At 55.5% G+C, this 27,730-nt stretch overlaps 1 protein-coding gene across 2 annotated transcripts in view; it reads right to left on the reverse strand.

The window, feature by feature from the left end:
• Window positions 1-27,730, reverse strand: part of TRIM8 (tripartite motif containing 8) — a 52,449-nt gene that overhangs the window by 10,137 nt on the left and 14,582 nt on the right. The gene's annotated exons all lie outside the window — the stretch shown is intronic.

Consider the following 27,730-nt stretch of genomic DNA (forward strand, 5'->3'; position numbering starts at 1 on the left):
CAAGCGATGCTGTCACGGTAACAGCAACCATCGCAATTAGCGGACACAGACTGGGGCTGGCGGGACAGCCCCTCCCCTGGATACGCCGATATCTGCTCTCCCTCCCAGACCCCCAGAGAACCATCCGGCTGCACCGAATTCCCAGGGTCACCCAGGGACCCATGGGAACCCCTTTCCCTGCACCGCTTCCTAGACAGCCACCAGGCCCGGCTGCGAACAGGAATCAACACAATCGGAAGAGGCCCCCCAAGAGGAAGAGCCAAATAAAACAAGCGGAGAAACCAGCTTCCCGCCTGTTCTCCTCCCTCTGCCCCACGTAACCCCACTTCCCCCTCACTTAGGGACAAGGTTTGCATCTGAACAACCAAGTAAAGAACCCCAGGGGCTATTAACACTGGCAATCAACGTGGCAAGCTGCCCGAGTATGTTGTCACCCTAACGTCTGGTAGGGATAACTGCCTACTACCGCCGCTGGCTGACTGAGCCGTTCCTTTAGCTCCAGGCGTGGAAGCGGCTGCTTCGGTACAGACGTTTGCCAGTTCGATCCCCGCGCGTGACCCCTGGCGTAGGGCGTTACGTTTATGCTGCTCTTACTACCTCTGTCCCTCCTCGAGAGGATCCCAAGCTGCCGGGTGAAAGAACAGTTATTCCCCATCTGATACACACGGAACCGAGGCGCAGAGTGTCTGAAGTCACACGCCAGGGTAGAAAACAAGTGCCGGCTTTCCGCCCCCCCCAGTCCAAATCCCCACGCTCCCAGATTTTTTTAGGGGTGACGAGGGAGGGAAATAGTACAGCCTGGCTGATGGGAGCGAAACGCGCAGCGTGTGGGAACGAGGCCAAATCCCATTTAACAGGCCCTCTAGAGACGCCGACCCCGTTCTAGGCTGTACACCGGGGTGGGGAATCTAAGGGCAGGATTCAGCCCCTGAGGCTCGGGGAACCCCCCCCCCCAGCACTGGGGAGCCGTGCTGGTGCGCCAGCCCTCTGTCCCCCTCCCCGCACAGAGCTGGAGCACACATCATCTACCAGCCAGGGTCTGTTGTGAGCAGGGAGTTTTTTTCCTCCTCCACACTCGCCGGCTTGAGACCCTTCACGCCGGGGAGGGGTGTTTCTTAGCTTCTTGCTTGCATGTGGCCTCGGACTGATTTTCTGTGGGTCAGCAGCCCCCAACCCAAAGCAGGCTCCTTGCCCCAGTGGTAGACGCTGCCAGAAACCAGTCCGAGCAGGCGTGTGTCCGTCCCTAGGTCTCCCAGCCTGATGGATATTGAGCAAAGATGGTTAGTTGGGACCTCGCGGTTTTTTCCCGTTGGTTCTGTTGTGTAACGAGCGAAAGACACAACAAGGCGGGAGATAGGAAGGAAAGGCTGATCAACAGCCTGTCCCAGGAGGGGGCTCGTCCCAAGCGAGGGGAGAAGGCAGCCTCCCTTTCTGATACGGGCGTTTTGGGGAGAATAAAGACTCAGCTACATCTAGCTGGCGAATTTCTACTCTCACCCCCAGGCTATGTCTACACTGGCGCGATCTTGCGCCAGAGCTATGCAAACGAGGCTAAGCGTGGACTATCGCCGAGCCTCATTTGCATATCTAATGAGCAGCCATTTTTGCGGAAGAGGCTCGTGCGCCGGAAGGAGCCGTCTACACGGCCCCTTCTTGCGCAAGAAAACCCCTCTTGCGCAACGCCGCTACGCTGATCATTTTCAGGAAGAACGGCATCGCGCAAGAGGGGTTTTCTTGCGCAAGAAGGGGCCGTGTCGACAGCTCCTTCCGGCGCACGAGCCTCTTCCGCCAAAATGGCTGCTCATTAGATATGCAAATGAGGCTCGGCGATAGTCCACGCTTAGCCTCGTTTGCATAGCTCTGGCGCAAGATCACGCCAGTGTAGACATAGCCCAGTGTTTTGGCCGGCGGAGTGAAAGATCACAACAGGGTCCCAGGCTGATCACTGGCATGGACATTTGCATGTGGATTTTGCGAGGTCGCCTACACACGGGAGTCCACGCGGCGCCGGTGGGAGAAGACGTTCCCGCACGTTCCCGCCCGAGGCAGAAGGCCCGTCCTTGAGGATTTAGGGCTGAGAGAAGAAAGAACATTTTCAAAGCAGCCCAGCCCGCCGCTTTCTCTCGTCCAACTGGGGGAATCCAGTTCTGGGACCAGGACAGCGTCTTCCCCAGGATCAGCAAATGGAAGAGACGCACACGCCCAAGCCCTAAAAGACCGAATCAATTAAAAAGCCAAAAATGGCTCCAAGCCTCTGAGTCATCTGCTAAACAGCTTGGCTCCAAGGCCTGGTGTTCCTGCCAGAAGGCAAGCTAAGAGCCTCTGGTACAGGACCAGTGCCGGGCAAAACCAGTCACTGTGTCCAAGGCGCCCTGCCCGTAACGCGCACACAGAATTCTCAGACATTTGCCCTGAATTCTTCCCTGCCTTAAGCTCGTCCGAAAAACCCGCTGCGTTCCTAAGGGTTAATGACAGAGGCGGAAGGGAGGGGTCGCTTGGAAACCGACCGGCTGGGAGAGCTATGTGGAGGAGAGCGGCAGCAAAGACCAATTTTGAGGGGATTATTGCTAATATAAACCAAACACTCTGGGATTTATAATCAAGTAATTAATTCCTGGTCTAAGCAGGGGGAGGGAGGTGGAGAGGGAGGCAGAGGGGCGGCGGACAGCTGCCATGATTAATTGCACTGCGGGGAAAGGCTGTAGCCTTCAACGTAATTCATAAGCAAGACCGTACAGCCTCCTCCTTTGGTCATTTTTCTTAAGGCCCAGGGCACCTGCATCCTCGGAGAAGCCGGGCACCAAGGGGGCCTTCAGGTGCTCAAAGGGGGACTGACATGTTGAGCGGACCTCAGCTCTGGGCCCAACCCACGACGGCACAGAGTCCTCACCAGCTGTTTTCTCCCCCGGCGTCAGTCAAGAAGCCCACGGGTTAAAATCCGCCAGCAAAGGTTAGGGAGCCTAACAGGGGACGAGGGCGCTGGGATTTATTTTTAACGTTCACAATGGAAAGTAGCTTTTAAAACAGACCAGCATTCCCCAGCTGGGTCTGTAGGCAGCCCCCTAGGCGGGGCGGGGGGACGGGAGCAGGGAACGGCCTCGAAACTGACTAGCTGCGCCAGTGAAACTGACTAGCTGTGCAATGAACAGGAAGGGGCGTGTGCACGCTAGGGGTGTAAAAACCCAGTTAACTGCTTAAAATGGGGACAGGTGGGGGCTATTCGGTTAACTGTAACCGACAAGAGCAGCCCGCCTGGCCTCCAGTTAACCGTAACCGGCAATCAGCAATCTGGCTGGGCCTCGGGTAAACCATAACTAGTAAGCAGCAGAATGGCTGGGGCCTACGGTTAACTGTGACTGGCAAATATCACCCGGTAAGGGTAACGCTTACCAGCTAACTAGCGTACACACATGCATGTGCCGCATGCACCCTTACAGCATTATTCGTATGTATACTGCATAGCACCGATTGGCCACAAGGGAAAGGGGAGCCCGGTGGTGCCAGGCGCTGTACAAACACCGAGCCAGCCCCTGCCCTGAAAAACTTGCCATCTGATCAGACCCGGCCAAGTAGAAAGGGAAGCTGGACTTGCCGGCTCCAATCCCTACCTGCTAATGCAAGGCTCCATCCACTGGACTTCCCTGCCCCCCTCAAACCTTCCCGCTCCTGATCAGAAGAGCTGCCCCCTTCTGTATCATAGACCTCACACTGCCAGGCCAGCCCCTCTAACACCCCGGTGTTTCAGGAGGCCAAGAAAGAGCCCAGTAGGGCTGCGAAGGGTTAACCTGGTCACATCGCCCGTAACGGCTCACCGGTTCCAGTTAGCCAATGGGAACAGGAGCAGCTCCCCGCCCACCGTTGACAGGGACCGTGGGGTGCGTCTAGACTGGCATGATCTTGTGCAAAAGCAGTCGCTTTCGCGCAAAATCTGGCCGCCTGTCTACGCTGGCCGCGAGTATTTGCGCAAGAACACTGATTTCATAATGTACAAAATCAGGGGTTCTTGCGCAAATACTTCGACGCTCCCGCTCAGGGATAAGCCCTCTTGCGCAAGAGGGCCAGTGTAGACAGCCACCTTAATTTCTTGCGCAAGAAAGCCCGATAGCTAAAATGGCCAGCGGAGCTTTCTAGCGCAAGAGAGCGTCTACACTGGCACGGATGCTCTTGCGCAAAAGCACATCTTTTGCGCAAAGGCACACGCCAGTACAGACACTCTCTTGCGCAAATACTTTAAACGGAAAAACTTTTCCGTTAAATGTATTTGCGCAAAATCATGCCAGTCTAGACGCAGCCCATGGGTATCCGGTTAACCGATTAAACGTGATTTTACATTCCTCGTTCCAAGTGGCCAACGAAACGCGGTTTAACAGCGCTGCGCCTCTAGCCAGGCAGGGACTGATAAGAAGGACTGAACAGAACAGGGAATCATCGAGTGATTCCTCCTGTCGCCCACTCCCAGCTTCTGACAAACAGAGGCCAGGGACACCATACCTGCCTATCCTGGCTAATACCCATTGATGGACCTAACCTCCATGAACTTATCTAGTTCTTTTTTGAACCTTGTGAAAGTCCTGGTCTTCACAACATCCTCTGGCAAGGAGTTCCACAGGTTGACCGTGCACAGTCTGAGGAAATACTGCCTTTGGTTTGTTTTAAGCCTGCTCCCTATTAAATTTGGTTATTCTCTTTCATATGTGGGTGGGTGAGATTCTGTGGCCTGCATTGCGCAGGGGGTCAGACTCAATGATCATAATGGTCCCTTCTGACCTTAAATCTACGAGTCTATATTTAAATGCCTGTTCGGTCACCTGAGGGCGTGCCTTTCAAACGCCCAAGCACAGTCATGGACCACACAGGAAGCAGCGGCTTGAACCTTGGCTGGCCAGCCAGTCCGTCACCGTGCAGTCTGGGCCTGGCCTCTCCCTCCACAGAGCGTGTTCGCGTGCAGCTTGGCCGGGGCCAAAGCCCCAGAGGTCTGGACAGGTTCAGCAGTTAGCTGGGACCTGTCCCCAGGATACAGTCCGTGTGGACTACACACTGCCCCAGAGGTGACCATCCATCACCAGTTGAAATCCATGTTGGCAACATCCAAGAGAAATGGCCCAAGCCTGAGTGGGAGACTAACGAACTTCGGACCAGCGCCCTGGGGCTCATTCAGGGCTCTGGATGCCAACGCCTGTAAGGTGTTGCCGACTGTTGCCTTCTGCAGTGGCGTTTCTGCACATGGAATCCAAAGGCCACCGATTCGGACGGGAAAGTGACAGGCTACAGCTCCGTCCACAGGCGCAGCCTTCACACCGTGCCGGGCCCAGACAGATCCCTGCTCACCTCCCTCCTGGGACGCTTCCGCACGGTCCCAAAGACCGCCACCGACCAGCGGCTACAGCAACAGCCACACGATCCCGCCGCAGCCGAGACGTCCAAGAAAACAGCTCCCCGCCGACGCTTGCCTGCTACCCGCTCCACCCCTGGAACAAGAGCCGGGGGACGGGGAAGGGCAGGGAATCGCTGGGGAAGGAGATGGGTGTAGCCAGCAGGGTCAGTTTCAAAGCCGGAATGCGGGAGAGCCTCTCTCCTCCACCGCGCCGATTTCACACCCGCCGGCGAGGGGCATGGACATGTAGGGCGAGTCTCCCGTTCCAAGCAGCATCCGCAGCCAACCTAAGCAAACGACTCCCCTCCAATGCCAGATCGGTCCACAGGCCCCGATTTCGGTGGGTTGCTTCTTCCCGATGACCGGGCTCCCAGTGAGCCTCAGTCAGCACGTAGGAAGCAGAGGGAGAGCTGGCCCCCAGATGCCTTTGCTGTTGGGTTCCCCTTCAGAAGTCAGATCTAACCGTGGGCCACCTCAGGCCAGCCAGGAGTTGACAAACTTTGCCACGTCCCCCCCCCCCCCCTCTTCCGGAGGGGGAGTAGGGAGAATCCCTTCTCAAGGGCCTCCTAGAAACACAGAAGCCGAGTGCTTCGTGCCACCCCTCCTAAAAGCCACTACACTGCTGCAGTCGAGAGGCAGCCATGGAAACCGGAGCGACACACGTGTTTCTGGAACGCTAGAGAAACCCCAGGACCGTCTCCGGCACAGCCCCTGCCTGCAGGCCCGTTCCGATGCGATCGGCCCCAGCCCGCACTCTGATCTCCGCATAACCCGGGCCGTTCCCACGTTCCAGGCAGGCCCGCCCAGACCTGGTGCAGCCCAAGACCTTGGTTTCTCACGCCGCAAGCTACTGACCCATGAAACAGACAAGGGCTGCGTCCGCTCTGTGGCCTCGAAACAGAGCCCTCTTTGCATTCTCCTCCCGAGCCCCAGCTCGTCTCTGTCTCTCCACCACCAGCCTCAGAACCCACACGCCCTGCAGCAGGCGGGAAAAGTCCCTGCTGACCTCCACGGGACGCCCCGCCCCAACGTGGAGCAGGGCCCGAAGCGGGGGTACTGGCTCCTGGCTCCCAGTATGTGAAAGCTCTGGGTTCAGCTCCCGGCTCAGGAGAGGCCCGACCAACATGCTAAGCACCTTGTGCCTCTCTGTTCCCTGGCAGCTCTTCTAACTGTGGGACCCCTACCTACTTACAGGGCCCCACAACCCTTTCACCCATCTGTGGCTGCGCCAGCCGTGCTGCGGAATCAGTCACACGTCCCACAACACGTGGCGTTTCACCTAAAACCCCAGCTCCCCGAGTTCTGCGATGATGTGCAAATCCCAGCTTGCTTGCTTGCAGCTCCCAGGCCTCGCGGAAGCAGAGAAAAACGGGAAAACATGCCGCTGAGAGAGACCGAAAGACTCCGACACCAGAAGACCCAGAAAAGAAGCTGAAATGCGTGACGGTTTGATGCCACTGAGGAGTCAGAAATCTCTGATTTTGGGGGTCCCAAGTCACGATTTTTGTATGCTTAAGGGGTAGGGAACATTTGGACCCACGGCAATTAGCTCCATTAATAAAAAATACGAGCAGAAGCCACCTCTTGCGGTGCCTATGAGAGCAATTTTCTTCCTCTGTAGCAGGGCCAGAGTTCTTTAGCTGTTTTGAAAAGGAAAGGATCTCCCTTGCACCTTGCTCCCAACTCCTCCCCCCGGATTCCCCACTCAAAGAGTGATTTTCCCCTAGATTTGCAGGGAAGTCTTTCAGTTCGCACATAACCCGAGCCCCTCTGTCTCTGTGCAATGTCTGTCAGTTTATATTTCCCAGTGCCTAAGAAAGCTTAGGCCAGGCAATCAATTGCTGGGGTGGCAACGGATCGATGTATTCCATTAAAAAAAAAAAAAAAGCCATTCCGCACGCAAGATCCTTAACAAAAACAATGAAAAAAACCACATAATGTACATTCCCCCAAAACGTGAAATTCAAGGGACACAATATACATGACAAAGGATTCATTTCAGTTTTATTTCAGGATAAAGGGGTGCCCTTTTTCTTTACTGAAGCCGTCCCCTGCGAATACAAGGACATGAAGCCAGTCCTGGAGGAAAACCAAAAGCGAAACTGACCAGAAACACCACGAGAAACTGACCAGTCTAGTTCTATTTCTCCAGCCAAGTGAAACGCAAAAAGAGACTCAACGGTAAGAAGCAAATCGGCTTGTTTAGATTCGTCGAGGCTCAGTAATTCATGGGGCCGTTGGTAGCGCGCAAGGAAGGATTCTTACGTTCTATACAAATGGTGATGGGGTCTTATGAATAAATAAGGTTTCTAGCCACAAAGGAATCCACGCCCGCACGGAGAGGCTGCCCTGTCGCTTTTCACACTTCCTCTCCCATCATGCAGCGTGGCCAAGGGGCCGCGTCTCTCGTGCGAGGCGCTGAGCACTCTGGAAGCCGGGCACGCAGCATCTTGCAGGACTAGCCCCCACGGGGGTGAGTCTATTGTTCTCACCGTGCATAGTTACCAAGGCAGTGGCTGGTTCCCTAGCAGCCGGCCGCACACTGGCTCGCGGGCAGCAAGCGGAAGCAATTCCAGCCTCAGAGCACAATGGGACTCTGAATGGAGGGAAATACTATTTCAGCTTCCTCCCAGCAGCCGACCCGTGGGGACCCCAAATTCCACAAGGGCCTGAGCTGAATGGACGTGCACTAGACACCTGCCTCGTCTATTGGTGTCGCATAGAATTTCTCCTCCAATGCAGCTGAATGGCTAGTGTTGATCCAGCCCCAAGCAGACACCATGGAAGGTACCAGGATAAAAGAAAGCCCAAAGCTACCTGTCCGAGGATGGACGGTGGCCAGGGCCGTAAGAACACCTGGGAACATACATGTCAGCTGGGAGGCGTTGAGAACCCAAGGAATCACAAACAGGAACCAAATGCCATTTGCAGGAAAAGACAGTATTGCAAATGCTCCAACAGGGACCGGCACCGCGAGCGTCCTAAGCATTAACAGGAGCGTGCGAGCAAGACACGAGAAGTCATCCTTCCGCTCTGCTCTGCGCTGATTAGACCTCAACTGGAGTCTTCTGTCTAGTTCTGGGCACCACATTCCAAGCAAGATGTGGAGAAATTGGAGAAGGGTTCGGAGAAGAGCAACAAAAATGATTCAAGGCCTAGAGAACATGAGCTCTGAGGCAAGGCTGAAGGAATTGGGCTTGTTTAGTTTGGAAAACAGAAGACTGAGAGGGGACAGGAGAGCGGTTTTCAACTACCTGAAAGGGAGCTACAAGGAGGAGGGAGAAAAATTGTTCTCCTTGGCCTCTGAGGATCGGACAAGCAGCAATGGGCTTAAACTGCAGCAAGGGAGGTTTAGGTTGGACATTAGGAAAAAGTTCCTACCTGTCAGGGTGGCTAAACACTGGAATAAGTTGCCCAGGGAGGTTGTGGAATCCCCATCACTGGAGATACCGAAGAGCAGGTTAGACAGACACCTGTCAGGGGTGGTCTAGATGGTGCTTGGTCCTGCCGGGAGAGCAGGGGACTGGACTTGATGACCACGGCGCACGTGGGAAGCCCAGACCCCTTCATGGGCACGTCCCCACTGCCACTAACCACCCCTCACAGCCGCAAGTCTCACCCTGGGCTAACGGACTTGGGCCACCGGGGAAAACAGCTGGAGCCCAGGCCCCGAAACCTACCCCCTTGCCAGGTTTCACTGCTCGTTGTAGTGCCACGGCAGGAGCCCTGCAAGCCAAGTCAGTGACCCGGCTCACAGACTCACTTTCACAGGCTGGGTTTTTTTGTATTGTAGATTCAGGGTTCCCTGTATGCTGAGGGCTTGGGCCCAGGAGAGATTCAAATGCCACCCAGCCGATTGGCAGAGTGCCCACAGCCAGGAGCATAGGTTTCTATCAGTAGTGCACATCTGCCTATGTCTCAGTGCACGTGACAAAATTTATTCCACACAAGGATGGAAAACTTAAAAAGGACCATTGGTAGCTGTAGCCGGCTGATGTCTCAAACTGAGCACCCCAGAAAAGAGGCCCCTTAAAGCAATAATCAGAGGACAGCGAAGACACAGGAGCTGCAATATTCCAAAGGTGCCTAGGGGAGTTAGGGTCTCAAATTTCACTGAATGTCAACAAGATTCCGTGCCTATAACATTTTCAGCCACCATTACACACCCCATACACAACTGTGGCTTGTATTACAGAAGCACCTAATCCCAGGCCAGGTCCTGAGGGTGCTGGGCCCAATACACACACACAGAGATGCAGGAGGAGGAGGTAATTTTGGGACTACAGACTAAAGCTTTGTAGAAATTATGTATTTTTTTTCGGATTCCAGACAGAAGATACAAGGTTCACCAGATTAGAACAAGAAGAGAGAGAGAGAGAGTGAGAGCAAGCGAGCGCTAGCGCGCTTCTGAAAATAAAGAGATCCGAAGCTATCGAGCTAAGCTTCTCACCTGGCAAGCTTTTAAAATGCAGTTACCCTCCCTGCACACCTGTGAGGCAGGGCAGCTCTCTGCATTGGACCCAGGGGAATGAAGGGCACTCAAATGACTCACATGGGCGCAGCCCACCGCAGAGAAAGGAAACGAACCCTGGTCTCCTGTAGCCTAGGCGGATGCTCTAACCACTGGGCAGGGCTCTCTGCAGCTAGCAGCGTGCACACTGTTTCGGCCCCATCCCTTCAGGAGCCATCTTGCAACTCTCTGACTTTCAGATGTTGGCCAAAGCCGAGTTGTTCCTGGCAGTGCCTAGCAAATAAGCATCACTCCCACCCACCCCACTGGAGACCAACCCCCCCCCCCCCAGCACTGTCTGAAGAGTGGGTCGCTAACCTGCACCGGGGCACACGCCTAGGGGAGCCTGAGGTCGGATGCACTCCAACTCCAGCTTTGTCCTGCCCGCTGGATCACAGTCTCCACTCTTCCCCTTTGGCGATGCCCGTGCGAGCAAACCCCAGACAGGACCAAAGCTGCATCTTCCGCCTCGACATTTCGCGTCAGCCTGGCTCTGCCCTGTGCTGCGATGGGCGCTCCTGCGTGGGGCTTCGAATCCTAGAACGCTAGAGCAGGAAGGGCCTTGAGAGCTCATGGAGTCCAGCCCCCTGCCCTCCCGGCAGGACCAAGCACCATCTAGACCATCCCTGAGAGATGTCTATCCAACCTGCTCTTCAATATCCCCAGTGATGGAGATTCCACAACCTCCCTAATCCATTGATTCCAGTGTTTAACCACCCTGACAGGTAGGAAGTTTTTCTTAATGTCCAACCTAAACCTCCCTTGCTGCAGTTTAAGCCCATTGCTCCTTGTCCGATCCTCAGAGGCCACGGAGAACAATTTCCCCCCTCCTCCTTGTGACACCCTTTTAGATACTTGAAAACCCCTGGAGAACAGCCCAACCCCCCTTTTTTTTGGCGCTGGTGAGTTTTGCTCCCTAGTTCTCCTACGGCGCCCCAGAATCATCATGTGATCCCTCTCCTGTCGCCCATTCCCAGCCCTCGACAAACGAGGCAAGGGACACCGTCCCTATCCATCCTGGCTAATAAATTCATGGAAGTTAGCACCATCAATACTTATCGAGCTCTTTTTTGAACCCTGCTCTGCACAACACCCTCCGGCGAGGAGTTCCACAGGTTGACTGGGTGCTGCGTGAAGAAAAACTGCCTTTGGTTTGTTTTAAACCTGCTACCTATTCATTTCATTTGGTGATCCCTAGTTCTTACGTGATGGGAACAAGTAAATAACTTTCCCTTTTTCACTTTCTCCACACCTGTCATGATTATATAGACCTCTATCATATCCACCCTTAATCTCCTCTTTTCTATGCTGAAAAGTCCCCGTCTTTTCAATCTCTCATCATATGGCAGCCGTTCCAAACCCCTCATCATTTTTGTTGCTCTTTTCTGAACCTTTTCCAATGCCAACATCTCTTTTGAGATAAGGCGACCACATCTGTACGCGGTGTTCAAGATGTCCCATGGATTTAGAGAGAGGCGATAAGATATTCTCTGTCTTATTCTCTGTCCTTTTTTAATGATTCATCACATTCTATTTGCTTTTGTGCCTGCCGCTGCACACGGAGTGGATGTTTTCAGAGAACTATCCACAATGACTCCAAGATTTCTCTCCGAGTGGTTCTAGCTACATGAGTCCCCATCGTTTTGTGTGCAGCGTGGGAGTTATTTTTCCAACGTGCATTACTCTGCATTTATCAACATTAACATTCATTTGCCATTTAGTTGCCTAATCACTTAGTTTGGCGAGATCCTTCTGAAGCTCTTCACAGTCTGCTTTGGTCTTAACGATCTTAAGCCGTTTAGTATCATCTTGTAACTTACCTGGACCATCCTTTTGGGGGGTTTGGGCTCCCCACATAGCTGGGACCTCACTCCCAGAATGGGGTCCCTCGAGGCTACTCTAATGCCAACAACCACCAGAAATACAAGCCATATTCTGATCAGAGTTGTTGATAAATGTTTTAAGATCCCCCCAATCTTCTGAACAGACACTGTCCCTTTAATTTAAACACGACTGGCTAGCTAGCCCTCTTCTCGCACCGAGCAGAGGGCATGTCCAGCAGTGCTTCTCTCTCTCTGCCCCCTTTGCTGATCTCGCTCTGAGCAGCCGGGTGAGGAAAGGACAGGACGTTGTTTGCAACAACCGGAAAGACGGAGCGGAGGGAAGTACACAAGGCGAAGGGGGGGCGAGGGAAGAAGCTGTAGCAAGAGAAAAAGAGGTCACCAACAGCCTCTGCCTATCTTGAGCAACCTTAAATGGGCCAGAGGTAAAACCAGTCCAAGGCGAGACCGGAGTCGTGCACAGTGGTGCTTTTGGGAAACAGACACAAAACACTAGTGACAGAGCAGACAAGTGTGTGTACACACACTCCCCCCCGCCCCTTACCTACACTGGTCACGGCCTGCATCCCATGCTGGGCGCTTTCCCCACATTTTTTGCTAACCAAAAAAATTAAATTTCCCAAGAGAAATGTGTGTTCGTAACTATGTGTGCCCGGTCGACGCAGGGCAACAGGACTCCGGCTTGCCAACAAGCAATCGACTCGATACGGCCACCACGAAAATGCGGCCTTCTCTGGGGTGGAGCACGACAGCGGTCTCAGAGCACGCTGCGGTACTAGAGCAATGCAAGGCAGGCCAGGATGAACGCTGCACCCACTGGACGCCACAGAAGGACTTTTCGGGGGGTCGGAATCAAACCCCGGGGCTGGATTTGGCCAGGACACCCCGACGACGGCAGAAACGATCCATGGCGAGCGTTTAGGGTCTCGAGACAGACGACAGGCAGCCCAGCACCCCGCTGTGCCGCACCGGGGAACTGCTCCAGCGTTCCAGAGCATCAGCGACCTCTGCACCCCCCGCGACTGGATTTTCCTTCGAAGGCCTCTCGGCTCAACTCCTACGAGCCCAGCCCTGCTGAGTTCATCAGATGGGACGCAGTCCCACGCCTGGGTCATGTCTGTGCATAAGGGAGCATCGTTGCCTTGCTTTAAGAAAGAAACCAGCCTGCAAAACCTAGCAGCTTCCCGGCTCTACAGCAGCAAACCTGTCCCCATCTGAAACAGTCCAGGCCTCCGAGTGCAAGGGGGGGGGGGGGTGATGAACCCGCTAAGCTCTGGAAAAGTGTTCGGATGCATCCATACACAGAGGCGTTGGTCCTTTAATTATCTCTCCTACCCCCCAGACACTCACTGTAGGCTGATCCATTTCCATGGACAGGAAGGAAATGTTTTCTGAGTTTCATCTTACACAAATTTACAGTAACCAGCCGTCAACAGAGGAGGCCGGAGGCCAAGCGGAACGCCTCTCCTCCCCCCGGCCAGCTACACACACAGAACGTCTATTTGCAGGCCTGGCTATTCTCACGCTACTTTTAGGAGGCTCTAGATCTCGGGCCAAGTTCCACCAAGGTTCCTGGGAGAGGGGGAACATGTTGCAAAATATGCACCATACCCGCCAACGGCTCCATGTCCCCCTACGAGGGAGGCGATGCAAACAACAGTCAAGAATTCACCCGGCCTCTGCTCAGTGACATCTCCAGCTCACTCCTGCAGCTGGCTTTCAAAGGCAGTTTTGCAAGCCCTCGCGGAGGCCTCAAAACCGCACTGATCTGTCCTTCCTGTCAGGGCCAGCCTCTCATACCGAAATCAGGTGTCATTTCTTTACCGGTGAGGATTAACTGCTACCGCCGCCTGTCATTTTACAAGCAGGGTGGGATGTTTTTATAAAAGGCCACATGGGAGTTTTAGGGAAGACCCAGGGCCTGTGAGCTCCCCGAATTCAGACTGCACCATGGCCGTGGTTACAACTGAACGGATTGCCAGGCCGGAAGGTATTTCAGCATTTGGTGCTTGCAAGGCGAAGGATTGGACAAAGGGGTCTCATTCGGGACAAGCTATAACAAGCGGAGGCAGAAGTCACTGAGCTGAATGCAGCCAGGCCATATGGAATTTCACACTCCCAGCAGGGATAGAACTCAGATCTTGTCCATGTGAACTAAAGGAAAATCTCCCCTAACCCAGAGCTCTATAGGGCTTAGGACACACAGAAGAGCCATTTGGTTTAAGAACCTCCACCAGAATAAGTCATACAATAGCAAACTCTTACTAAGTGGAATTTGAACAGTGATAAGGTGGGGGAAGTCATATTTGTTATTTGAACAACTTCTGAGACGAGCTTTCGAACTCGCACAGGGCTCTTTTGCAGGTCTGACGGTGCTTCCTACTGACGCTAAATAAGCTGCCCCACTTCATGTTTAGCTGGGACGCTCAGAGTACGCCTGCCAGCCCTGAAGAAGAGCTGGGTAAGCTCAAAAGCTTGTCTCTTCCACAACAGAAGCTGGCCCAAGAAGAGATATTAACCACCCCCGCCCCCCCACCTTCTCTTCTCCCAGGGGATACTGCTTTTAGTGACCTCGTAAATGGCTGCCGTGTTCCACTCCAGAGATGGCTGCATTTGAGCGGTGACTGTGCAGAGCCCTGCAGACCGGTCTCAGTTATGAGAGAAGGCACTGAAAATCTAAGGTTAGCTCTGAGGCGTGGGGCAGTTCTGGCCCAATGTCCCGCCCCTCCTGGGAAGCGCCTGTCACCTTCCCAAAAAAGCCACCTTTGGTCGGCTCTAGCGCCTCACTGGAAGATCTCAAAGCACCGGACAAACATTTAATCAAAATTCACAACCCCCTGTTGTGAGCTGGGGCCCCTTTGTGTGAAACTGACACCTAGCAGTGGAAGCCACTTGTTCAAAATTCTCACTGCAAGCGAGGAAGAGAACCCAGCAAAGTCCAGTCGTGCCCCTATCTCCCCAGGAAGATGCAACATTAGCTATGGCTTCTGCAGGGAGATGAAAAAGACGGGGACTTTTCAGCTTAAAAAAAGAGTGTCAACCTGTGGAACTCCTCGCCAGAGGATGTTGTGAGGCCAGGACTTTAAGAGGGTCCAAAAACGAACTAGATACATTCATGGAAGTTAGGGCCATCAATACTTATCAGCCAGGATGGGTCGGAATGGTGTCCGTGGCCTCGTTTGTCAAGGGCTGGGAATGGATGACAAGGGAGGGATTGATTGAAGATTCTCTGTTTCTGTTCATCCCTCTGGGGCACCTGGCATTGGCCACTGTGGGCAGATAGGATACTGGGCTAGATGGACCTTTGGTCTGACCTAGACTGGCCACTCTTAGGGCTTGGATATTTCAGTCCTGGCCAGTCCATAAACGGAGTCCGAAGTCAACCACACAGGCCATGAATCGTGGGCAGCTTTTGGCCCTAAAATCCGCCCCCCCCTTCTCTCCCCAGCTGTGACAGATGCCGGGAGATGCTATTTGGACCACACCTGGGGTCAAGCCCCACCCTCACTAAACCCGTCCACGCGAGAGCATGGGTACCAAGTGCCATTTCGGCTCCCGGCTGGGACACGGGGAAGGCGCATCGTGGAGGGAGACTGTCGGGGGGTGTAGGAGGGCTGAGGGCCCATTTGTGATCACCCGGGGCTGCTGCCAAGAAGCCCGCAGAGGAATCGATTGTGAGTTGTAACAGCCGTCACTTCACGTCCTGAGGGGTACAATCCCTCCCCCCCCCCAGCAGATTAACACCCCTTCCTCCCGGGGGTGGGTACGGACGCTCCCATCCCAGGATCCCTCGTGCTGGTTTGGGAGGAGAAAGGTGCAGCGTGTTCCTGGGCTGCAGACCTGGGGGGGTCGGGGGTTCATGCTGCACCTGGCTGCAGCCCTGCCAGAAATTAAATCACCGTTCTGTGCTCGGGGTTTCCCCGGGGAATTGCCCCCACTGGCCCCATTTCCAGTCGTGGCTCCCAACCCTCTCCCCCCCCGTCCTCCACGCGAGGGGGACGGTCATTGGTCACGGCTCCCCACGCCCGCTGCCAGGTCACCACGTTCTTGAATGAGCTATGGGGCAGCACCTCTCCCCCCCCCCCCCACCGGGGGCCTGGATTCACTGAGGGGGCGGGGAGTGATTGCTCCACCCACTGACCTCAGCAACGCCAATCTCGCGCAGGCAGAGCGCCCAGGAGAAACTCCCCCTCCCCAGCGGAGATGCTGCCTACCCCTCTGCAGACACCGGGTGCAAAACCCGAACACAGGGCGCAACGAACGGCCCGCGCGGTCACAACAAGCCGGGGGAACCTCTCGTTCCCAGCGCGGCACGGCCAGCCTGGGACAGCCGACGCCCCAGAGGGCCAGGGAGTCAAACCCGGCAGCGGCGAGATAATTTTCCAGCCCATAATATTCAAGTCACACATGGCAAGATCGGGGGCAATTCAATTTCATGCTTCAGGAGGCGGAGGTCAGGAAGAAATCCTCCATCCCTCCCAGCGTGCACAGCACCACCAGGCCGGGGAGTGGGGGGGGGGAGAGGTCTCTCTCTGAAGCATCACACGTTGGCCCCATGGCTGCTCAGCCAAACGCCCCTATGGGAGATCTTCAGAGGCACCTAACTTCCACGGAAGCCAATGGGAATTAGGTGCCTGGGCCTGCCTTCCTTGTGTTGCGACGCCATCCAGGTCTCACCCCTCTCTCTCCCCTCCTCCTCCTCTGCTGCTGCAGTGGCAGGAAGAGACAAGCTATGGATCTCGCAGCGGCAGGAAAACGCAGGCCCCTCCAGCCCCGTTTCCCATGGGGCGGCCTTCGAACGCCCTCGCTGACCTCCCTCCCCGGGCGCCGCGGGGGGCCCCTGGCACGAGTCCTGCCCATTCCCGCGGCCCCGCCAACCGGCCCGCTTTCTTTAGAGAGACTTCCAGGCTGCCATGGGGAAAACGTCCCCTCCGGGAACCACGCGGGCCAGAGCCCTCCGCTGGGCCGCCCGGTCCCCCACGGCGCTGTGGTGAGTCACCCCCGCGGGGCGGCGGGGGCCCGAGATGGGAGAGGCACAGGCAGCCGTGTCCAGGGGGAGACAATGCCAGCGATTGTGAGTGCACAGCCAGGCGGATGATCGGATCCTTTCCTGGCTCCCCCCCCCCCGGCGGCCACCCCCGTGGGCAGGCCCAGGGCTCCTCCATCCGCGGCAGACCTGCCAGGCTGCCCTCGGCCGGCCAGGGTGCCCTGCCAGAGGAAGGAGAGAGAAAGGGCCAGGAGTGAGTGAACGCAGGCAGCGCCCTCCCCCTGCATCCAGCACCCTCCCCCTGGCCACAGGTTGGGGGGGAGAAAGCAGGTTTATCCTGGTCACAATCTCTGCTCCCTCCTGGAGATGCAGGCTGGGGTCCGGGGAACCAGCAAGCCAGGGGGCTGCAGCCTGGGAACACAGGATCCCCCCGGGAAAAGCCTGCTCCATTTCTGCATCCATCCCCTCGGCCGGGCAAACTCCCCCCTGAACTCAATGGAAGCCGGAAGAGGCCCGTTCCTCCCTGGGGCTGGCCCCCTGGATACGCTGGGACTGGGCCCACGTCCCCTGGGGTCTCAGCCTGAGGCTGCAGCCAGGGCAAACATGAGGGGAGGACAGAGCGGGCAGGGAGAGGACACCTCGGGCCAGCCCGACACTCGCCCCGGGTCTGCCCTTCCCGAGCGTGAGATGCAAACCCTTTTCCTTCCCCGCCCGGCTGCTCTCCCCGCCAGACTCCTCGGAGGACGACACAGCCCTGGAACCTGGAGGAAGGCGAAGGCTGGTTGGCTAGGTGAAGCCAATAAACGGGGGATGGGGGTGACAGCGTGGCCTAGTGGGCACTGAACCGAATAAGGATGCTGCAACCAGCTTGCGACTCCCTGGCTGTTTCACCTGCATTTGCTCCCTTCCCACCATTGGCCTCCCCCGGGCTTAGACCGCACAGGCTCCGTGGGGCAGGAACGACGTTTGCACATCGCCCAGCCCCACGGTTGGGGGTCAGGCTGCTACAGTAACGCGAACAGCAGCGCCCAGCGAGAAGCTGCGCAGTCGCCACGTCTGCAGCGAGGGGCCCGGCTCGCCGGCTGATTTCCCAGCTGCAATCCACTTCCACGGTTGCCCTTGCAGAATTCAAAGCACCCGGAGCCCCGTGCATACTAATGGGTAGCGCTGCGGCAGCAGGAGACGGCAGCCCTGCCGGAGCCAAACAAACCGGGGCGGGTAGCCGGGATCGGTCCCAGCGGAAGCAGATGGGGGGGGGGTAAATTAATGCTGCGTTGAGGATCGTGGGATGACGAGTTCTGTGCCGGGATCCCACGTCCCCGGCCGGCTTTCACGGATGCGCGTGGGAATTCTCGTGCACGCGGTTGCAGCCAGCAAATTGCAGACTCGGTCACTGGCCCTCCATCGATATTTTCGGGGGGGGGGGGGGGGGGGGAATCTGTTTTATAAATCTTAGCGATGCTCTGTGAAAGTTCTCCCTTTTGGGCCCCGGCGCAGGGAAAATGGGTCGCTACTGCCATTCCCCAAGGAGGCGCGCCGATTCTAGGGCACGCAGCCTCTCCCCCGCAGCCATAAACTTCCTCGGGGGGGGGGGGGAGGCGGAGGAGGGGAGGGGCCACCATCAAATCAGAGACTTTCACTTGCCCAGTCGCCATGGCAACAGGCTGGAGAAACCAGGGGCAACAGCGAGGCGAGGGGGAGGGGGAGAAAGGTCGGCCGCTCTGAGCGCTCACGCGGGCTCATCGGCCCGAAGAGCCCGGCGTTTGGCCTCTGGCCAAGCGAGCAGGCGCACGGCTCACAGGAGCGGCTGTGGCCCCGCGCGAAGGACAGACTCTCGTCTGCCCCGCAGCAAAGGAGATAAGAGAGGTGACAGAGGTGACGGGGCAGCGACACTGCAGCCTCGCTGCAGAAGGCAGGGACGCCATGGGCCAGCTAGAGGCTTTATGGCCCATTCGGGGTTCACAAACCCAGCGAGGACGCCCTGGTGGGGAGAGGGGCCTTGGTGACCGTCGGCCCAGTTTTCACCCCAACTGGCCTCACCCTCCGTGTTTTTATAGCGGCACTTGGCTCTTCGGCAGCGGAGGATAAACAATCCGCTGCCCTGAGTTGGGAGAGGGACCGGGGGACTAAGGGGAACGTTTGAAAGTGCTTTTATCGTTCTGGGGGCTCAGCTTGAGCGGGGTGCAGCACAGCGGGCCCCTGACTGAGAACAAGCAGGCAGCGGCACTCGAACACAAGCCTGCGTCCACAGCCCCCCAGCCCACCGCATCGAACCGCGAGAAGCCAGCTTTAAGGCCACACAGACAGGCTCCTTTCCTGACCCTTGGAGGACAGACCCGCCCCCCGCCTGGTGCTCAGTCCCACACCCTTAGCTCCTCTCGTGCGAGCGTGTGAACGAGCAGGCCTGGTCTTGATTCTCAGCAGCACAGCAAGCAGGCGCAAACACGGAGGCTTAGCAAAAAGGAGGCGGGGGGGGGGGGGTGCAGAAAGGAAATCCGGCCGGGAGAGAGGCCGAAAAGCCAGAGGGAAAAGAACAAGAGGGCCATGGTGTGATGGGGGGGGTGGAGGGTTGCTGCAGAAGAGGGATTTCCCCTCCCCGCCCCCCCAGCCAGCACGTGCCCCTGTAACGATGATTTATAACGTGTATTGAAGGAGGACAGGGGAGCCCCAGACCCGGACTGGGAACCCGCTGTAGAAACACGGGAAGAGGCCAGGAGCTGAAGCCAGGGGCTGGATTTTGAACAAGAGCCCAAGGGAGTTAGGTACTAAAGCCCTTGGCCTTTGAAAGCCCTGGCCAGAGCCCTCTCCCCCACCCCCCGCCGCCCCATTCCTGGTGATGAATGAGTCAAGTCCTGACCCTGACTGACGACAATGGAAAAAAACTCCCGCTGACTTCACCGGGACAGGACTTCCCCCTCCCTGGGTTTTCCCCCCATTCTCGCTTGCAGGGGATCGCTGCCGGCGGCTCGCACAGAACCAGCGGCTGCCTCCACACGCCGGGGCCCAGTCCCAGCTGTGCCACCGCCTCCTGGTGCCGCCTTGGTCAACTCCCCCGGTGCCACAGCCTGGCCCCGGCTTGAGAACAGGGGACAGCCACGCGGGGGGGGGGGGGGGACCTCTCTTCCTCAGGAAGGCTGAGGGTGGACTCTGCCAGAGATGAGCCGCAGGGGGGGAGGGGAGACACCCCCCCCCAATGCTTCTGCAGCCCGTCCGCGCCGGCTGGGAGCCGAGACGCGCCGGGGGCCGCGTGCTCGCTGCAAGGCGCTACGCCGCCTATCGCACTTCCGCCATCTGTTGGCTACAGGGGCCGGCTCCTGGCTTCCCTTCCTCCCCTGCGGAAGCAGGCAAGCCCCTCCCCCCCAGCCCACCCCCTGCCAAGCCCCGGCAGATCCGCTCTGTACTTTAGACGATGTAATCTAGGTCACTCTGCGGCTTACGCCCCTGCTGCCGAGTAGCTGCTGCCAGCAAGCCTCACCCCCCGCCCCCCCGCGCGCACTGCGCTCTCCAAGCCACCTCCTCTGGCACCAGGCTGCGCGGCTAACACAGTCAGGCTGGAGCGCGGGGCCAGATTGGAGGCCCTGCTGGATTTCCAGCGGGCAGCAGCGCCAGTAACCAGGCAGGGCCGCGGCCCAAACGCCCCGTCGGGCTCCCAGAGGGACAGGAACGAGGTAGAACTCCCCACCCAGCTGCTATGGGGCTGGGAGAGGCAGGACGGGGTGGGGGATGGGGGGCTGCCCTCAGGAATCCTTTCCCCCCCCGTTGCCGAGTCCAGTCCAGCTTCAGGGAGCCGCTGGAGGGAAAGGACAGGTGCAGGCGCCGGGAAAGCGATGGCCAAGCGGGTCTAGCAGCCTCAGTAAAGACACTCTCGTTCTATTCCCAACAGACAAGGCAGGGAGGCAAAATCCCAATCAAAACCCCAATCTACCTGGCTGCTCCTCTCCCCACTGCCTCCTAGCCCTGGTGCAGGTGGGGGACTGCTCCTAGGTGCTGGTTAAGCCTCAGGGTGGGACTTGAACCCACAATCCCAGGCTCCACAGGCCAATGCCTTATCCCTTAGGCCACCTGGACCCACCCCATCTCTCTACCATCACTGGCTACTTTAACCTCCCTACTTTCACCTGATGCCAGCTCCATCCCTAGGGAAGCAGGGGGTGGTGTCCCAGCTGTCCGTGGGGGGGGGGGGGGGGGCTGGAACTGCTCTTCTATCCTGGCAACCAACCTCCAATTACCACCCTTGTGTGGGTAAAACACCACAGCCCAATGGTTTTGCTGAAAGGCTGAGCACAGTCATAATCAATGACGGTATCATTAGGTTTCAGAGTTATCGCCACTTGATGGGCACAAGGCAGGATTGCTCAGAGCTGGTTCAGGCTGCATGCAGACACACCAGTGCGTTGGTTACACTCAGATCAGCTCCACACTGCTCATGGCTGGAGCCCTGTCCTCCTTCCCCCCCATTGCGGCAAATAAGTCTAGATTCTGCATTTTTTTAATCTAGATTTTTGAACGCTGCGTGTATTCTGCAGCCATGAAGTCCTGGAACATGGGGGCGTGAGCTAGAGCGCAGGGAAAATAAACGAGCCAGAGGAAAGGGTGGTTGTGTGGGTCTGGCCACAGGAAGGAAGAGGCAGGAAACCTGGGTACCCTCAGGCAAAACCATTAACTTCTCAGCCTCAGTTTCCCTGCCCGTGCAACAATGCTGAGAACACGGGCCTATCTGGAGAGGGTGCATAAGGATTAAATGAGGGTTTCGAGAGCACGCTGAGCGCTTCAGATGGAAAGCACAAGAGACAGTAATCTCTGGCCTTCAAAACGCCTGACGCTATTTTTGCTCTGTGCCAGCGAGTGAGCGGAGAACTCTTGTCCTCCGCTGCCTTCAGTCACTCACTGCAGCGCAGACACCCGCATCACCACCAGACCGCCTGTGTCCCTCCAGCCGGAGAGCCCGGCCATCCGCACACGGGGACAGATGGCAGCTAGGAGTGCCGGGGTCCCAAAGCACCTTGGAGATTTCGGACGGGGAATGTTTTTGAACAGAACACGGCACAGATCTAGATGCTGTCCAAGAGATGCTCCCGCCAGGGCCGGTTTACAAAAGCACGAGTGGATTTAACGCTCCTCCGTCCGGCCAGCCAGCCAGGTGCTGGGGGAAATCAAACACACGCTGACGACCTTCCTCCACCTCCCTCCAACCCCCAAAAAGGTTCTGCCCGTGCACCTCAATCCAGTCTTGCAACAGCCCGTTTCCCAGCCACGGACTCGACACACGCGGCACTGCCCCTCAATACCTCCAGCGCAACTTGCCTCTGCCGTGGCTACCTAGGATGCTCCTCCTCCGACCTGCTCTGTCCTCACCCCTCCGACCTGCTCTGTCCTCGCCCCCCATTGCCTGGGCTCCTCCCCACCACTACAGCTCTGCCCACACCCCTCAATCCCCATGTCTCCGTCTGCCAGATGCATGGGGAGCTCATGAGTTCAGCCGGGACAGAATTACCCCTTCCCACGCAGCTCTTGGTCTAGTCCAACAAATGGCTGAAAAAACTCCACTCCCCTGGCTGGCAGCTGCAATGTCTCTGCCCCGTGCCCAGCCCACTGGGTTTAGTCCTGACATGCAAGACAGTATCCCTTCCATCTCCGTTCCGTCTCCCACTGAGACAATCAGCAAGGAATTGGACAGAGAGCATCCAACACCTTTCAATTGCCCCTCCAGTCTGGATCTCCACCGGCGACGCAAGAGACCAAACCTAGCCCTTCCGCCCTGTCCACACTAGAAAACGTGCACCGTTTTAAAGAAGCTGATTTTTACACTCACGCCAGATTCACGGAGGCAAAACCCTCCAGAGGCACTTGGTGGCTCCATGCTCACATCCAGAGAGTTTAATTGTGTTATGTTACAGAGGGGTCGCCGGGTTCATCTGTACCTGCAAAAGCAACGTGGAGTCTGCGGCATCTTAAACGGATTGATTTGGATGCAAGCTTTTGTGGGCAGGCATCAGATGAAGTGGGTTTTACCCACGCAAGCTTATACCCAAATCAATCTGTTAGTCTCGAAGGCAGGGCTACTCCAATTTGGAAGCCCCAGGGGCCACAATGATATTCAGCACATGCCGAGGGCCGCAACTTACGTGTGGTTGCATAGACATGCACGTATATAGGCAAATAGCGTCTTTCACATTGACGGGCATGAATTCAAAGAGTAAGGCAAGACTACACAACACACAGGCCCCATTTAAGTCAGGTCTGCTGATATTAATAAAATGCAATATTGACCCCATTTCCACCCATAGGACAGCATTGTCAATGAGCAATGACAGGCCAGGAATTTAACTCACACCACACACATCAAGCCAAACTGCACCGTAAAACCCAAACTGCACCGCAGGCTGCAAACAAACAGGCCACAGGCCTGCTCTAAGATATCAGAGGACTCTGGTTTTACATTGTGTTGGTAAGTTACCAATTGTGACTGAATCGATATGCACACGGGATGGTCCCGCTTCAGTGCCGCTCGCAGGGGGCTCCGTCAGCTGAAGGAAGCGGATTTCTGCACCCTTAAACTGGTGAAACTTGTCCAGTGTAGATGGGGGACAACATGTCTTAAAGCCCTTTTCAAAAATGACCCAGGCATTCGGGAACATCACTGAAAACCATCACTAAACAGGCAGCTTGGCACCGAGTGGACTTTACAAATGCTCCTATCTGGATCTTTTGGTGCCTGAATACCTTTGATCCTCTGACCCCGATCCCTTGGTGAATAGGACTTAGGCACTTCCTGAACATTTTACTTGAGGCCTTCGCTGCATCATCACGCACTTTATACTCCAGTTTTTACACCGTCCCTGGGTGCCTCTCACAGTTGCAAATGGCTAGTCCAGTAAACAGCAAAACTGCTGCCTCAGCTGAAGGCAGAAAAACAAGCCAGAGGAATTTGACAACCAGCTGCACTCAGCAACCAAGAGGGAAAATGCAATGAGCGTTAGCACTTCTACAGCACGGTCTGGGGCAGGATCTCATGGCGCCTTCCAAACCCGGCCTGCTCCAAACCCACCGGCAGCATGGGACAGGTGGGGGGGGGGGAAGGAAAAGTCACCCGCCAAATGCTGAAACGCACCCACACGGGCCCAACTCCTGATTCCACAGCAGCAGTATCTCAAGCCGGGCAAGACACTTGCCCATGAAACTTTGCATTTCAATCATGACCTGCCATGACCAGTTACAAAGTCGCTGAAGCCCAAGGCTCATCAGCTGTCTCCTTTAAACCAAAAATCAGCCTGCATAGTTGAGTGGGTTTTTTTCCGAGGGGGTGTGTGGTCAGAATTCTAAAGGCTTGGATTAGGATCTTTATGAATCCCATCGTTAGAATGTGCCGCACAACAGCCCGGGAACACCAGATGTTCCAGTCAAGCTGCCAACCAGCAGCTGCGTGCAGCCTGTTTTTATTTTAAAAAGCAAAAGGATCTAGATCTATATTATAAAAAGCGATGTGTATTTTAGATACACGCGCCCCTCCTGGTATCAACTGAGGCGGTGGGTATTGCTTCTTTTGGGTGGGGAACGGCAGCAAAAGGATGGATTATTTTAAAACAACGCTCCCTCGAATCCTGGCCCTTTTCCTACGAGGAGTCATGTTACTTTCTGAGTGGGAGGTGGATTTCTGAAGGCCTGTCCAAAAGAAAAGCACCCCCAATAAACACCATCTAACTAACGGAGCCGAGCCTGGGAGGGGAGAGGGGAGAGAAGAGAGACAGCATCACCTTGCTGGCACGGTTTACCTTGAGGTGCGCTGGAGGGCATGAGGGGGTCAGTTTCAGATCAGTGTTAGTTGAGGGGTGCAGGGAAAGCGTTTGGGGAGGGAGAGGATGTTCTTGTGATTAAGTCATGAAAAATAGGAGCCAGATCTTTGTTTATTCTCTGCTCAGTGACGTACTCACTGGGCACAAGTTACTTAACCATGGTGCCTCAGTTTCCCCATGACATGGGGATAATTATATGTGCCCTTTTAGGCTTCAGGGCTCCCCCTGTCATCCAAACTCACAAGTGCAGAATCCACACACGCTTTCGTGTTTCATTATGGTGAGAACCCCTACCCCCAACATGCTATAAATAAAAGGAACACGCATGGTACCACGGAGTGGTGATTTCAGGATGGGATGACTGAGCTTCTCGCAGGAAGGAAGACGATCAAAAGTCAGCCTGATCACCGATGCTCCCTCTGATCTTTTCCATCCATGTGTGGATTTTTCCCGCCCTTATGCGGAATAATTTTGTCTATGTGCACGGAGGCATGTGTGAATGTGCACCACCCAAAGAAACACAAAATCTAGCTGTCAACTGGGTGGTAACTGAATTTCTCCTGAGTGGCCACACAAGTGTACAGGAAACACCGCTGACCATCCATCTGTAGTGGAGTGATGTCTAGTGGTTAAAGCAGTGGGGGGGTCAGTTTCTGTAGCTGTAAAATGGGGATAAAAATACTTCCCTGAATGGCACAGGACAAAGTAGTGGTTCAGTTGGAATAGCCCCATTGTCCCTTAAGTCCAATATCTGTCTCTCAGCAGCCAGATACTTGCCAGGAAAGCAAACACACCCTCGCTGAAATACACCTGGCCATTGGTGCAACACCACCCCCTGGGGACATCCCAGTGGGTGATTAGTTTGCAATTTGAAGTACAAAAGGCACAATGCAAAACCACGTCTATTACATTCAGATCTGCTGTCAGAGAGTCAAGATTGAAGCCCCATAATCCAAACACTCTAATCTTTAAAGGGTGGGTATATTAGGATTAGGAGTGTTGTCACAGCTCCAAAGCCAGCCCTTGCTTTAACAACATCAGATTCTGTTCCGATAGCTAAGCACCTGCTCCTGTGAGCAAACCGACAAACTATTTGCCTCAGTAATATCATGTGGCAGGGAGTTCCAGAGGTTAATCACATCTTGTGAGAGATAATCGGCGGTGTCCATAGCAATAAGCTTCCTGCACATTGAGGGGGGATATCATCACCCCCAGGAGAAAGGGGGATTTTTACCTCACTCAGGACAGCCTGTCTGATATTTGCAGTCACTGCCATGCCAAACCCAGGCCTATGCTGGAAGGATGGATGTTAACGGGGAGCAGGGGTGATTATTAAAGTCCAGCAACAGAGCAAATGCAGCTCCAGTTTCAGGGCCAGACCCACTCCCATGCACTGCAAAATGCCCATCAATCAAAGCGGTGACAAAAGACTACACGTCCCATCATGCAATCTTCTGACTTGCTCTCAGGCGAGTGGAACATACCAGGGCAGTTACAAACCTGCTTCACGTTGGTAAGAATCGGGGGTGGGGTCCCCAGGTGCAGGAGACGCTGCTAGGAACAACGTGGGTAGAGCCACCGTGTTCGTGCCTTTCCCCTTTTAAGCTAGGCCAGAGCTGCCAGCTTTCCCAGGGGGACCCGAGCTGAAGCCATTAACCTCATGCCCACCCCATGCCGAGTGTTTCCTCCCAAGCCAGGCGGCTGCCAACAAGCCTCTGGGTTTTTTTTTGGGGGGGGGGGTCCCTAATTGGGAGCAGCACCTCCCTCCCCTCACGGGGCCAGCGACAGGCCCTTCAAGAAGTCTCAGATCCTTTCTGCCAGCATGAGGGATTGCGTCACACAGAGGCCACGCCCTCTGGGAAGACACAGGATGCAAATTCTCAGGGTGCCTACAGCAACTGAGGCCAAAAGGGAGCACTACAAACTCCCGCCTTCCTCGTTTTTGTTGGGAAAAAAAAATCGAGTAGAATTGTGACCTCAAGAGATGTAAGTTGAGCAAGGGAGACCTGGGGTGAGGTTTTCCATTCACACTCCTCGGCTTCGGGGTACAGGCGTTTGAATTCAAAGACCCAACACACACTTGGGAGAAAAGTTCTCTTTGTGAAGGCACCTAGTTACTACAGCTTTTTGAGTCAAAGGTGGCGGCAATGCTCATCCACAGTTCTCTAAGTCCTCCAAGGAAGCCATCAGCAATAACAGGAGACACTTTTTTTTTTTTTTTTTTAAATCTAAAAAACCCAAACACCCCCAAAGCAACCTGAACGCACTGTCTCTGTACGTCGGGAAGAAGGAATAAAGAGCACATTTGTTGATTCCCCTCCCTCTTTGTAGATCACCTTTAAGATCAGGTGGGGCAGGCGTGCGGGACACCTTCACCAGGTGACGACAGAGGCCAGACAGGCAGACTACATGTCCAACCACAGAAGGAGTCAAGGATCACAGCCTGCTCCTAACAGTGGGAAAACTCCACCTGCATGTCCATCCATGCAAATCACCGTGGCTGAGAAGGGGATTGTGGGAATTTTACCCAGGGCAGAGTTCTGCCCACTGACTCACACTTAGCTCTTCTTTCCCTGGTACAGTCGATTGGCATCATCGCAACCAGTCGCTAATAAACCCAGAACTTTTGGTTTCCTCCCCGACTGACAAGCCAACTCACCTTGTGAGCCCCATGCTGTACTGCCTCTGTCTCCAAACTCGAATCAGACCACACCTCTTCCTGGGACGCATCAGAACCAGGGCTGGTCCCAGGGACTGAGCTGTCACGGCCATTTGGAGACCAGAAAGTAGCAGCAGGTGTTTCAAACGCTTTTTTCAATGGATATGACCCCCAGATCAAGATATGATCGTCTTCTGGGATCACATGATCCATTTCCCCCTGTGTCAGGGAAGCACGTTTTAACGGATCACTGCAGTTTTGTTTTTAAAGCTACCTCTCCTCCCCTCCCCCCGCTAACATCTGGATGCCCGTCACTAGCTTTTAATCTTCCCCGATTTGTTAGCAGCCTTTGACTCTACTGATTTGCAGACCCCGACGCCTCATTTATCTTCTCGTTTTGATTTCCAGGCACTGGTGCTCAGGGATTCAGACTGTAGCCGAATCAGTTACCCCAAGTGATGGGGGCAAGAATTTCTCGTGCATTTCAGACAGCTGAGCTGGGGGATTGGAGGGACTTCGAGATCCACAAGCCTATCCCCATTGGAGAACGCGACGATAGATTTCAG

Source organism: Pelodiscus sinensis, chromosome 8 (genome assembly GCF_052426305.1).
Source record: "Pelodiscus sinensis isolate ZL-2025 chromosome 8, ASM5242630v1, whole genome shotgun sequence".
In the NCBI taxonomy this organism is placed as follows: domain Eukaryota; kingdom Metazoa; phylum Chordata; order Testudines; family Trionychidae; genus Pelodiscus; species Pelodiscus sinensis.